A 12,666-nucleotide genomic window follows, 5' to 3' on the forward strand; every position below is an offset into this window, starting at 1 on the left:
GACAAGCCACGGAGATTACACTGGTAAAGACTTCCCGGCCTCACCGATTCAGTCTGAGTACATATGCAATATATTTTCCTAACACTGTTGTCCATATTAACGTCCAATAATTACCTTTATTCCTTTTCTTGAAAAGTCGATCGATTGGATCACTTGGGGCTGATGCAGCTTATAAAAGAAACACGCTTATTCCGGTCGTGAGTTTTCACTTTTTCAATCAGTGCATTTAGAATATTTGATAATTTTCTCTTACATGTACGCCTTTGATAGACATGTCTATGTAATCTTAGATTTATTACATAGAGGTAGATTGGTCATCTGCATCTCTTCGCGCTGCGCAGTGAATAAACCTTGTTTATTTCACTATAATATTATTTTCTTTGATCATTGTCCCTGATCGATATTCCACCAACAAGAAGAGCGCGTAAAATGGCACGATACCACTAAAATTTTCTTTGGTAGCCTCGTGTTGTAGATAGACGGCGTCTGGGGCAAAAATTACGTGTTACTTTTAGAAAACAGCGTTAAAAATGGCACTTCACCTGGCTGAAACTACAATTGGTACCGGCCGACAAGAGTCGCAAGCGCATCGAAGCAAGTAAAACCATAAAAAAATTTTTACTGCACAGACTTTCTGCGAGGAAAACTGGGTGTACGCCAGCGTCCGCGCAACGGACGCGCGCTCGCTAGCAGACGATGCATTTGACAAAGACAGCAAAATCGAAGACGTCATGTTGTATAACCGATGCGTCAGATATCTATACGTAGCAAAAATGGTGCCAATATAAATTTGCAGTTGAAATAAAGCTCCACCATGAGAGCGTACGCGCGCAATTGGTCTGAACGCCCGCAGCGAAATTACGTTGAATATGCTGTGCTGCGAAGCGTTTCTCAACCCCCTCCACTCCAATCCAGGTAAATCCAGGTCGCTCGCAGCGCCCTCGCAAAATTTTTCCACACGCAGAGCCGAGTCTCGCACGAGGCGTTCATTTGAAGCATGATTTGAGGGCACTCCCACCGTTTGTGCGCAGGCGCGAGTAAGAGCAGGCGCGAGAGAGAAAATGTGGGGGTTTTTCTTCGTGGGGTTTTTGCTCTTTGAATATGTGACGTCCGCACGCAAAGTTTCACCCGAGACGCCAGCGCTCGTTTCTCCCCTGGCGGCACAGATTCCCCTCCCACGGGTGTATGTTTCCGTCGCTTCCCTTCGCTCGCGCTGCACGCGAGAAATGCAGAATCAAGCGTCTTTACTTTCTCTAGATTGCTCTCATCACGCGAGAAAGCATTTGTTTGCGATGGCGCCTCGCCGGAAGACTGGTAATTACTGTTGTGTTGTGAACTGCCATAATAGCAATGTAAACACGAAAGGGCTGCAGCCACCAGTGACATTCTACCGATTCCCAACTAAATGGTACGAGAAAGGCCGACGACAGATGTGGATTACCGCTGTGCGCCGAACAAAGTAAGTAAACAAATGTTGTTGCATGCGCTAGCAGTGGTCAGAGTTCACGCATGCTGAGAAATTGAATGTGTGCCCGATGCATTGAACACGACCGCAGTTCATTCCTGCATAACTACTGCGGTAGCGCTGAGCTCCCTAGTGCTCCCCTCCTCCTTTGCCTTCTGGATTAGATTGGCGCGGCTCGCTACGTGCTTGCGCGCGCTTTTCCGAGCGCAGATTGGTGTGCGCCTGGTTTTCACACTGGGCTTTTATAAGATCGCCTGTCGCCCCTTTCCTCTGGACTGAATCGGCGCGGCTCGCTAGGTGTGCGCTAGCCTGCGCTAGCCATGGCGCCTGACGAGACGGTCATTTGAGGAATCGCCAGTCCACGGGATTGGCCAGTCGTTTCAGCGGGTGCAAGAGAGAAAATCTGGGGGCGTTTTGCGCCTGAAATTTCTCCCTTTGCCTAGGTACCGCGGAGGAGCAGTTTCTTTGCTCGTTCTATATGCGTTTGTCCCTAGGCGTGCCGGCATTTTGCCGTGTGTCGGCTGGCGATCCTTCATGTCTCCTTCCTTGACTAAGCTGCGCGGGCCGTGCGTCGTCTACAAGTTTTCCTCGTGCGTCTCCTTGGGTGTTGCTGGCGCAGTGCACTGGCGCGAACGATTGTTGTCGTTTGGTCAGTGGTCTCCCGTGAAGGCGAGTATGATATGGCGTTGCCCTGTCACTACCAGTGTCACACGTATACTTCTGATCGCGATCGGCACCGATCCGGATTGAAATTCTCGACTGCGATTGGGTCTCTCGCTCATTTTGTCCAAAGGAGGCAATCACGACCGCGAAATTCGATCAGGATCGGGTGTGATCGCAATGAGCAGTGCGCCGGAACACAAGATACACACACAGCGCACACTGTCAACAATTTCATTGCGAAAGCATTGCGACCTTTGAAGATTAGTGCATGGCATTAGTCACTTGATAGATATAGCATGTATTACATATATAGCAAAATATATAGCATCTTCACAGTTTGCCCTGTGTGTGCGTTTTCGTTCCTTGCTTGTGCCCCTGTCACACTGGTATCCTACCGTCCTCGCGAATTTTTCCATGCGTCGAACGCTTGGAGAGGGCTCAGTTGCGCGTTATTCAATTGCCATAATTTAAACTTTAGAATGCTACTAACTTGTAGCGTGGGGTCTCTTTTTCACGTTTCTGTGTCTTCGTCCGCTTCCGCTGCTGCCTTAGTATGTCAAACGGCAAACTTCTGACTGCTGTTGCAGAAGTCTTAGCGTCACAAGTTGGCGGCTGGACGTAATAATATTTATTTTAAGTCCGGCACGCTTAGGCCTCCGCCACGCTTAGGCCTCCGCCACTCCAATCTACGGGCCACCCTGCTTCCAGCTTTGACCTCCCCACTACCCCTTGGGTGCCCTGGGGATCCTGCGCCGCCTGCTTTATTATAACCTCAGGTCCTCATCTGAGGTCTCCCGTAGCATGTGCCCTCTTGGAGCAGTGCTTGTAAAAAATCCAATCTATCGTCGCGAGTTAAAAAGCGACCCGCGACTTATACAACACCAGTCAGAACTTTGCCTGTCGAACCAAGTCATTCTCACCGAATTATTTAAACGATTAAGCGACTTCTGTAGGTGTCGGTCAATGTCATATTAAGCCACTGGCAAATTTGTTCCCTTTACTGGACGGATCCTGCATCTCGGCATGCATTTTATAGCTGTGTATTCGTATAGATGTAGGAGCTTGGTCGGAGATCTCTATTAGTGCAGGCAGCATGCGCTAACACCATGTGGCAGATACCGCTTGATGATTTCTAGTATACCATACCTGCGCGCAGCTATCGTGTGCGCTACGGCCTTTATAAGTTACTTGGCTCAGCCTAAGTTCCAGCTTTGCTCCGACACCACTTAAGTGCTGGTTTCCCATGTGTGTCTGTCCACCCAGTTCTTTTAGCTGACTGCTGTCATCATTGATTTTCATTTCTCGTTGCCAGGATCGTGATCCCCGTCTTCACATTGCATTAGTACAAATAATAAGAAAACTTTGACTACTATTGTCACCACTTTTATTAAAGTTCAGGTCCCTGCAATAATGTGCATTTCACTGTGCAGCTACCCACAGCACTAGCTATTAAGCAGTTTTGTTCTATTGTGTATCTATCATGAAAAACTAGCATCAACATACACACTTACGGACACTATGATTCAGTTATGCACTCAGCATCTCTGTAAACTTGCAACAATCACTCTCTCAGGCATAAAGCGCACTCTAAAGGGCCATCATAAAACAATATGTATACATTTCTTTTCTTGGGAGTTCTTCGAAAGTATATTTTTTTCACTGGAAGGTTGGTAACAATGAGCACCTCACCGTCATGGGCTAACAGTTTGGTGCAATGTCCCACTCATTATAAAACAAACGGTCTATTCTGTGTTATGGTTCTACCTACCTGTCTTCTACAAGCTGTGCATTCACACAAGAAAGAACTGTATATAATGATAGTGATGAAGCGGTGCATCTGAAATAACCTTTGACATCATCACAGGAACTTGAAAACACGTACCACATAGTGATAACTTTGATAATCATTAATCATGTCTTATACATGGCTGGACATGTTTTCGTTCGCTTCTGGCCTTCCTTGGGTCACATGATATTTTCTGTACCTCACTATGGGACCTTGAAGCATAGGCATCTAAGGCTCTCACCTTAAAATAGAAGGACGCAAAATTGATTGCTTCAATGTTGCTTACCATGAAAATGAACTACTTGTACTTTGTTTAATTTATTCACTTGAGAAATGTACATATAATACCATCCATGTTAACATAGCAGCATAGGTGGCGACTATGTGGGGGGCTCCGGGGCCCGAGCCCCCTCCGGAGATTTCCAGGGGGGGGGGGTGGCTGAGCCCCCCCACCCCAGGCGAAGCCAAAGCCTCCCTCCCCCTTCCCCCCTACACACACCTAAAGTGCCAATACCAGTGCTTTGTCACCCACATCATTTGAGGTTTCTTTTCACTTTCCTCGACCTTTTCCCTTAAAATTTTACTGAGGCTAATAGCTTACTGCATCCTTGTTGGTGCAGACTTGAACGGCTTTTAATTCATATTTTCGATTATTCCTGCAAAAAAAATGTAATTATGCGGTTTTATGTGCCGAAACCGCAATCTCATTGTGAGGCACCCCTTAGTGGGGGACTCCGAAAACTTGGACCATGGGGGGGGTGCTCTTTAACATGTACCTAAATCTAAGTACATTGGTGTTTTCACATTTCGCCCCCATCGAAATGCGGCCGCTGTGGCCGGGATTGGATGTGGCGAGCTCGAGCTTAGCAGCCCAACACCATAGCCACAAAGCAATCACGGCGGGTCACTTTATTTCTTCAAGTCGTGACAATAGGGGGACGCGCCCATCAGAAGCACTCGCGGTGGCTGCCTCATCCGTACTTTCTTACTTTACCATTATTTTAAATTTCCACTGTAAACATCATGCACATATACAATATATTTAAGTATACACACAGGACAAAGTTTATAATATTTTTGAAAGAGATGGAGGTAGCCAATTAAGAATTATTTCTAACGGTATGGATAGCCTGTGCCTAGAGAATGAATATGTTGTTGTATGCTCACGACGCTTCAAATTGTTTTGAGTGGTTTTTTGATCATGAATAAAACCTATAGACTTCAGTGACCCCTTCAGCAGACTCTTTTATCAACGGCGTGTGAAATGCACATAAATGTTGTGTGTCTCGGCATTGCTTCTCTTTACAGTAAGCAATGTCAACAACTCATGAAAAAAAGAACATTTCTAATAATTTACAACATTTATTATGGATGGGAACATCGTCACTTACATTCAAACGTAAATATATACAGAGTGTCCCAATTAATTATAATGCACTAAGATTTAAAAAGAGCAATGCGTTACTCGAAGAAAACCTAGTGCATATTGTTTACAGTACATTGCAGTAGCTGCCAGTAATTTTTTCGTTATAGAGATTTAATTTGATCATTGTAATTAATTATCTAAGTCAAGATGTACTATCCTAATTATCAAATTATCAATGAGGCATCTGAAGGCACAGCCAAGAGACATCTGACTGCGATATTTTCAGCGACGTACTAATTGCGTACTAATTCTTTATGATAGATAAATAAACCCTGCGAAATATGGAGAATACCATGTGACTGTGCTCCCACCCGCATCATAAAGCAGCGCACTCGAACATGCTCCCTCTGAGTTATCCAGGACGAAATAAAGGAAATAAAGAAAAACATTGTGATCGACCTAATGCCTTATCTGCCGCATCCCTGCCGAAGTAACACGTCTCGTTTGGTGTTACCTGGAAAAAAGTTGTGATAGCTGTTGTCTTAGCGTAGATAAAGTGCACGGATGCTTTTTTTTTTTTTTTCTACAGAACCTGTCACCACAAAAGTGAATTGACGTCAGTGCAAAGATTTAAAGGTGCGTTTTGTTCCATCCCATTTGCCATGTGTTTCTCTAATGAGCACCCGGTAAGCATGATCCTTGCCTTGGCATCTGCAAATGGCAACAAGAAAAAGACTGCAAATATGTATATCACTCATGGAAGTGTGGCGGTAGACCAAATGCATCGACTATCATCAGAAATTGTGAAAACCTGAGACAAACCGGCAGCTTCAACAAACCGGCGGAGGACTCCATCTTTGAGTCCTAGCCTTCGCAGGGATGTTCTAGCATTTATGGCCTCAAACCCTCATGCTAGCATGCGGGACATGGCCGGCCAGGTACCAATTTCCAAGTCGTCAGTTTGGAGAATTCTAAATGACAACCTTTCACCCATCCCACCTTAACCAGCAACAATGCTTGGAAGATAGGGTCCCGTAGAATCGTTTATATTTCTCACAAAAGCCCATGAGTCACCATACTTTTTGGGCTCCAAACACGCACCTTACCCTCCCCTTATGTACGCTCGCGCTATCACTACGTCCACACCGACCCTTCCTGCACCCTCTGTCACCACCCCAAAGCCACTCTCGATCACATTCTTTTCCTCTGCCCGGCGGATCCTCCCCCGCGGGGCCTGGAGCACCTTACTACTTGGGAGGCTTGGGAGACCATACTGCGCTCCGAGGACCCGGCCAAGCAAGCCATCGCCACAGGCCGGGCTGCCAGCGTCATGAGCCTCCGGGACATGAACGTTTGAGTGCAGTGGGGCCGTGCGGGGGCCCAAGGACCTGCGTGTCCGCAACTCCCCTGTGTGCAATAAAGTTATCACCACCACCACCAGCAACATCATGTGCACAGATGAAGCCAATTTTCGCCGAAACGCCTAGGTACATTGGCATAATGCACACTAGTGGAGGGACTCCAATCCATAATGTGTGAAGTGCAATAGGCACCAGTACCAGTAGTCGCCCAAATTGTGGTTCGGAATTTATGCTGGTGCTATAATCGGTCCCATTTTCTTCGATCACATACTCACTGGACGGTGTTACATCAACAAAATCCTTGAAGGAGTGGTGGATGAGTTTCTCTGTGAAGTCCCGCTGTCACCTCTTCCGCTTCTGTGGTACCAGCAAGATGGGGCGCGCCCGCACACAGCAGCAGCCAAGCACGAAACTGGCTGGATGCGACTTTCAGTGCGCGGTATGGTGTACAATCTTTACAACGAAGTGACCAGTATTACGAACGATTTTGGAGGTCCCTGGCATTTTCTTATGTCTTTGACTGTACATGTCAATGCCCATCTATCTGTCACCCTGAAGGTCCAAGCCAAGTAGGTCCACTTGCTGAGTTTCTGTTACTGAGTAAGATGCATGCCAATGAACCAGCAATAAGTGCAACATTTTTTTTTCTCAAAGTATAGATCAGAAGTCACTTCTTGAAACAAACCAGCTTGGTGTCTTTATACAAATGCTGCTTAGTCACTGCTAAGCTTTTGCAATTTTTCCTCCATGCAAGCATGGACTGATTTATCTTCTGTTTGGGAGACAGTCGTAGTTTGTCCAGTGACCCACTGGGCTATGTGAATAATGTACACCATGATGCCATTTCAGACTTTTCTATCATCATGATGTCGATGGCACTGTCTACAAGACTATCACCACTGTATTGCCCCTCTTCAGCGGGCAAGGCAGCAGCAGCACTAATAGGTGTGGTACCATGATAAAGCTTACTGCCTATGTTCTGACCATCCCTTCATAGCTTTATTGCCCACATAGTCAGTGCCTTAATTTTATTCCTACATATGCACAGGTGGCGTCCCAATCCTGTAGCCCTCTGGTGAATGGGGGTATTGAGATGAACCATCGCCCTATTAGACCAACTAAAAGTTCACAGGATAAAAATTGTAAACTTGGTCCCCCAATTGATGAATGGCTAACGTCATGAACTATTGTAGTGTTGATAGCTCAGATATGTTGAGATAATTTTTGCTCTTCAAAATGAAAAAAAACACATGACATTGCTGAACTGTGGCTGTTCGTCACCTCTTGATATTAAACAATAGAAAATCTTCTTACTGCCCTCAAATAGGTTGTGCGCAGTTTACAAGCTGGAACATACATTCAAAAAACTTTCTCCTCAAAACTTAATAACTGCTTCTCAGAATTAAAATATTGAAAATTGTTCATGGCAGAACAGCTCTTTTAATAATAGCGATCCCTTGCTATTGATAATAGCGATCCCTTGCTATTGAAAGTTGTAACATTCTTTTCATTAACATTGAAGTTCGAAAGCTTTCAAGTCCTCTTAAATAAAGAAAAAAAAAATAGGAGGCTTGGGACATATTGTGATATAGGGCCTATCCAGACATTTTTAAACTGCTGGAATAAGAAGTGAACATTCATGAATGTTTGTACTGAGAAAAAGGTACCGAGTTCCGTTTATCTAAGCAGTGGTTCATACACACCTTTAACACCACGCCAGGAGGAGCCAGACACTGTCATATTTTTTCCAATATACACCCCCCCCCCCCCCCTCCTTACTTTCTCCCGCACGCAAGAGATATTCGCCAAATGCCAGTTAGGTCGGAAGAGACAAAATAGAAAGGCGTCTTTTTGCGCCTCTTGTTCATCGAGCAATGTTTCAGAAAAAATGACATACAAGGCACTGTTTCCAACTAAATTTTTTATCCAAGAAAACCAATATACAGTAAACTACCACTTGAATGTCACTTAAACAAATTATTTAGCTGTACAAACTTTTTTATATCCCCCATCGAAACACCATTCAACCCAATTCAAATGCCTTTCAGTTTAACAAAATTCAGTACAGTGGCATTTCAGTTCTGTGACCATATTCTGCTACATCATCATCATCATGATTTTTATTTTTACCACTGGATACAAGGTGAAAAAGGGAGAGCCGGAAAAAAGGCGAAATCTCTTCGGCTTGACAAAGCTCCGGTCTCCCAGACAGGCACGAAAGCGGCTGGTGTAGCAATACAATCACGCATAAAGTGTGGATATAAGAGTATTTATAAACACAAATACATATAGAAATTTTCATGTTATTACATAGAAACTAGTTATAATACAGTTGTGTCAAATGACTCCCAGTATACATATATAATCTGTTATCTTGCATATTATTATTTAACACAGACTCAGTCGCATATATCATAAGAATGCAAAAGCAATGTATGTACACATATATATACATATATACATACTTGAACGAAAAAACCAGTCAAAAACACAAAGGACAAGAGGAGAGGTTCACACCACAACGGCTGGACTATCAACTGAGGTTTATTAGAATCGGTGTAGTCCCAGCAAGGCCAGCAGAGCATGCGCAACTGCATCATCGCTAATCACATAGCATGAAAAGACCCCTGTTGTCCTTTGTGCTTTTGACTGGTTTTTTCGTTCAAGTATGTACCAACTGGCCCAGATTTCAACCCTTCTATATACACACACACATACATATATAAATATAACAAATTTCACAGAAGTGTACAATAAACACGTTACCATAAGGAAATGTTCTTTTCTTTAGAAATTATTTTACATACTTGCAAATATATATGTGCATCTATGTTAAAAAAAAAAAATATCTGCATATAGGCTGCTGCTTTCACAACAGACATCTCGGCAACATAGCCCAGGGCGTCGTCACATCCTTGAATTTTAACAAACGCGAAGATGCCCTTTGCAGCATCCAGTTTACAACGCAGAACCCTGCCACGTAGTCCAGGCACAATCACTGCAGCGGAAACCTGGATTCTAGGAATAATAGTTACAAGTGTGAACGTATAAACACAACGAGAGTATATGATAACTTCTGCGGAACTGTTAGAGCAGTTAACAATACACATCTATAAGAACAAATCCAATATTTTAGTTTTGTTTAGAGATAACACATTGTGATGTTGTTAGGACCGTCACGTTGCAAAGCGTGTGACGGGAGGAAGATGGAGGAGACGGTGCATGATGAGCAAACACACAATTATATTAGACGGCACGTAAACACGAAGAATATCTTACTAGACCCACACATACAAGGTTGTTCGTAAATGGAAAAAATGTAGTCTCACGAGGTTGCGGTTAAGTCCGGAGTGTGGTGAAACGTAGAGTCGAGTCCTTGAGGTGGAACACTCGCTTGTAGAGTGATGACCGGCGTGGAAGAGCAAACGCAGCAGCACGGGGCAGGAAAAGGTGGACGGCCCACAGCTCCGTAGACGAGAACAGGCCACTTGGTCGCCCGGCCACCCGAACCTCGCGCGTAGAAGCGGGTTCCACGATGCCGGCAGGCCGACCTGAGGCCTCGTGCAAGGCAACGACCCGAGGCGCTCCTCGTCTCTACGACGGACGCTCGCTCTCCCAAACCTCGCGCGTAGATACGGGTTCGAGGCTGCAGCAGGCCGTTCCGGGGTCTCGTGCCGTGCAACGACCCGAGGCGTTCCCTGTCCCGAAGACGGACGCTCGGTCAGGTGAACCTCACCGGTAGATGTGGGTTCCGTAGGCCCGGCGGCCCTAGTCGTGCCGGCGTTCCAACGATCCCCGTTGCGCGAGCCCCTTTTTCATGCGCTGCACGAGCCTCCCTCGTCTTTCTTTGCCTCTTGTTGAGGCCGGCCGCAATGTCGTCTGCTCTTGCGCTTGGTACTTTGTGAATACTTCTTCACAATCACCCCCTACTTAAGAAAGTTCTTTCGTTCAAAGAACTTCAGGATACTCGCTGTCTGCTGGTCCACCATAGCACACGCGCACCACAAGAGTATTGCCACTGCACCACAGTTCCGAGCACCGCACACTCGGTACGTTTGAGTACACATAAAAAATACCACAGTGCTACAGTTCCGAGCACCGCACACTCGGTATGTAAGAGTACACATAAAAATTACTGCAACACTAGAGTTTCGAGCACCGCACACTCGGCATGATGACTACATTAACAAGACACAACACCACGATAGATGGTAAAAAAAAGAAATCCACGAAACTAACATGCCAGGAAATGTTTGTTGTTCGACATTAAAGTCACACCGGTTTAACGTTCGTGCTTTTGAAATACCATGTTTCCGCAGACACACTCTTTTATGTGCTTGGCAACCGGCTCATATAGTCTGCGCCTACATTCTCGCTGCCTTTAATATACTCAACCGAGAAGTCATACTCCATAAGTATGAGGCTCCAACGTAAAACACGGCTGTTGATGTGCTTGGCCGACTTGATGTAAACAAGGGGCTTATGGTCGCTCTGTAATATAAACGTGCGTCCAAACAAGTAGATGTGGAACTTTTGGACGGCCCACGTAAGAGCTAGGGCTTCTCGCTCAACTGTTGAATATGCAATTTCTCGTGGTTGTAGTCGGCGGCTTGCATATGACACCGGGTGCAGAATTCCTTCATGGCGCTGCATAAGTATGGCACCTATACTTGTTGATGATGCGTCGGTGCGGAGTACGAAAGGCTTGGAAAAATCTGGTGCTCTCAATATAGGTGGTGTAGACAGGAGGATCTTGAGTTCATCAAAGGCTTTCTGTTCACGTTCTCCCCAAACTACTTTATTAGGGCCTCTTTTCTTGGTCAGTTCAGTGAGCGGGTAGGTTACTTCGGAATAATTGTGGACGAAGTCTCGGTAATACCCCGTAAGTCCGAGAAACGAGCGTACTTCTTTTTTCGTCTGCGGACGCTTCGCAGCCTGTATTTTGTCTAGTGTTTCGACCTGCGGTTGCATGACACCGTTTCCAACAAGGTGGCCGAGGAATTTCACTGATCTTTGACCAATTTCACTTTTTGTTGGACGAATTGTCAACCCAGATTCTCTCACTCGTTGTAGAAATGACTCAATTGTACCCACGTGTTCGTCCCACGTTTCAGTGGCAATGAGCACGTCATCGAAGTAGTAGTAAATATGTGGTATGTCTGCTACTACTTTTCTCATGAGGCGGTTGAAAACAGCTGGTGCTGTTTTAATGCCAAACGGCATGAAGCGGAACTGATATAGGCCTGATGCCGTAGCAAAAGCTGTCATTGGTTTCGACTCTTCATCCATGGGCACCTGCCAGTAACCCTTAGAAAAGTCAAACTTTGAAAAATACTGTGCGTTCCCCAGTCTCCCAAAGATAATATCCACCCGAGGTATAGGCTCGTTGTCATTGACCAGTATCTTGTTGAGTTGCCTGAAATCAACGCATAGACGCATCGTCCCGTCTCTTTTCTTCACGATAACTATAGGTGATTGGTAGGTGGACTCAGATGGTTCTATGATGCCTTGTCGTAGCATTTCTCCAATTTCTTTTTGTACCGCTTCTTGGGTAGCAAATGGTATTGGATAGGGCCGCATGTTTACGGGTGTATTCGTGGTAAGTTTCAGCTTACACTGGACGAGATGTGTCTTGCCGGGAACCTCGGTGAATACATTCTCGTATATACTCAGTAGACCCGTGACTTGAGCGCGCTGGTCAGGAGAGAGCGATCCCGATAGACTCACGTCGGCCACCGATTCTTTTCCTTGAAATGGTACACATGGTAGATCGTCATTTTCGGTATCATCAGTGTGACAAGCAGCTGACGCTTCCGGTAATGGCGGTGATATAGGTGGCCGTTCCTCGTACTTTTTCAGTAGATTTATATGGAACAGTGTCGTCCTTGTCCCGAGGTCAATAACGTAATCGACGTCATTTCTCCTCTCAAGTACAGTGAATGGCCCTTTCCACGTAAGAATCAATTTGTTGTTGTCCGAAGGTAGCAGTAGCAAAACCTTGTCTCCAACAGCTAAATGACGTGGT

General features: G+C 45.4%; 2 long non-coding RNA genes across 3 annotated transcripts in view; both read left to right on the top strand.

Annotated features, from left to right (window-relative positions):
* Window positions 1-1,155: 1,155 nt before the first annotated feature.
* The window catches only part of LOC126537906 (uncharacterized), a 66,156-nt gene continuing 54,645 nt past the window's right edge, over window positions 1,156-12,666 (top strand). Inside the window, exon 1 of one of the 2 annotated variants that reach the window (XR_011893929.1) lies at window positions 1,156-1,459. This is a non-coding gene — a long non-coding RNA (uncharacterized lncRNA). Of the gene's footprint in view, window positions 1,460-1,687; window positions 1,763-12,666 lie in introns of those variants that run through there. The other variant, XR_008613860.2, reaches the window with a different exon arrangement.
* LOC129386490 (uncharacterized) overlaps window positions 2,006-12,666 on the top strand; it is a 49,249-nt gene continuing 38,588 nt past the window's right edge. Inside the window, exons 1-2 of the long non-coding RNA XR_011893925.1 lie at window positions 2,006-2,134; window positions 7,491-7,586. This is a non-coding gene — a long non-coding RNA (uncharacterized lncRNA). The remainder of the gene's footprint in view (window positions 2,135-7,490; window positions 7,587-12,666) is intronic.

This window comes from Dermacentor andersoni, chromosome 4, assembly GCF_023375885.2.
Source record: "Dermacentor andersoni chromosome 4, qqDerAnde1_hic_scaffold, whole genome shotgun sequence".
Lineage (NCBI taxonomy): Eukaryota > Metazoa > Arthropoda > Arachnida > Ixodida > Ixodidae > Dermacentor > Dermacentor andersoni.